The sequence below is a fragment of the Echinops telfairi genome, unplaced genomic scaffold, assembly GCF_000313985.2.
Source record: "Echinops telfairi isolate 266 unplaced genomic scaffold, ASM31398v2 ScPeMD7_38;HRSCAF=143, whole genome shotgun sequence".
NCBI lineage: Eukaryota > Metazoa > Chordata > Mammalia > Afrosoricida > Tenrecidae > Echinops > Echinops telfairi.
Window position 1 is genome coordinate 370,850 of NW_022103936.1, and position 1,737 is coordinate 372,586.

Consider the following 1,737-nt stretch of genomic DNA (forward strand, 5'->3'; position numbering starts at 1 on the left):
AGGAGATGAGCCAGTCAGGGTGCGATGTAACAACGATGAGAAATACAACTTTCCTCTAGTTCCTAAATGTTTCCTCCCCGCTCCCACTACCATGGTGATTCTTCTTATAGTAGTGGACTCATCCAATATTTGTCCTTTTGTGATTGACAAACTTCATTCAGAATAATGGTTTCCAGGTTTTTCCATGGCATGCAGTTGTTCATGCTTTCATCAATGTTTTGGGATGACGCACCATATTCCATTGGTTATGTTCAGAGTTTCTTTATACACTGTTGCACGTTTAGCCTGCTTCAAGTTTTCTCCTATTATAAACTATGCTGCTATAAACATGGGAGACCATACATCAACTTGTGTGTATCTCATTTCTTTGGGGTATATGTCTAATAGTGATATTTATGGATCAAATTAATTGTGATTGGTATCCTACTGGGTATAAAATGAGCATTTCAGAAGCAGGAAGGGAATTTCACTACCACTGAAAGAGAAAAACCAAAATTGGAGCCTGTCCTTTGGACATTGAGACCTGTGCATGCTGATCCTCCTGGACCCAGGTGACAGCACTGACACAAGAGGGGCAGCCGAAAAGTAACAACAGCACAAGCCCCATGAGATGAAGTGGTGGACTTCCCAGGCAACACAGGAAGTAAAGCTGAGTGCTTGGGGACAGGAGGCTGCCTTTTAAAAAAGGGTGCCTCTAAGCACTTAATTGGCAGTGCTGGTTGAGTGTTAGAACTGAGTGCCTTTGGGATGAGGCTTACTGTTGAGTGTCATGCCTTTGGAGCACTTTATTGATTGCCCTAAAGGGACTTTTGAACATTGCACAAGCACAGCAGAAACCAGGCTGAGAGTTTGAGGGCATGCATGCACAGCAAAGAGTATCCTGACTGAACAACTATTTCTTGAGCATTTTTTACCTGAATTATAACCTCTTTGTATCCCTAATAAACCTTATGATTTTTAATACCCTTTGTGAGGTCTCTGTAGCCAATTCAATGAATTATTGAACTCAGCTGAAAAGTAGATTGTACTGTGGAAGACAGAACAATAAAAGTAGAGAGAATGCTGTGGGAGACAGATCAAGACAATATCCAAGGGGAGATCATAAAGACAAAGTAAAGAATTACAATGAAATATACAAAGACATGGAGTTAAAGGCAAGAACTAAAGGTAAATATCAAGTCTTGAGGTACAATATTGAAGGGTTTCACAAACAAAAACTTGAATGACATACTAAGCATCGAAATAAGATGGAAAGAATATTTTTTATTGTGCCAAAAATAATTGGTTGGTATTCAACCATTTCAAGAGTTAGCATATGATCAAGAACCAAAGAAACATGTCCAAGGTGCTTTTGAATGTATTGATGAAAATGTCTCCAGGAATTGATGCAATATCAATTGAGATCTTTCCACAAAAGATGAAACTTTTAAAAATCTCACTCATCTATGAAGTACAACTACCTGACCAATGACTAGAAGAGATACATGTGTTTGTACATTCCAAAAGTGATCCAACAGAATACTGAATTTATTGAACAATATCATTAATATCACACACAAGCAAAATTTTGCTAGTGATAATGCTTACATGGTTGTAACAGTACATTGATAGGAAATGCATAGAGATTTAAGCTAGATTCAGAAGAGGATAAGAAATATCATTAGTGATATCTAACCCTAGATGGATCTAGGATTAGAGTTGCTGTGTCATGATAATTATAGATTTGATTTTTTTTTT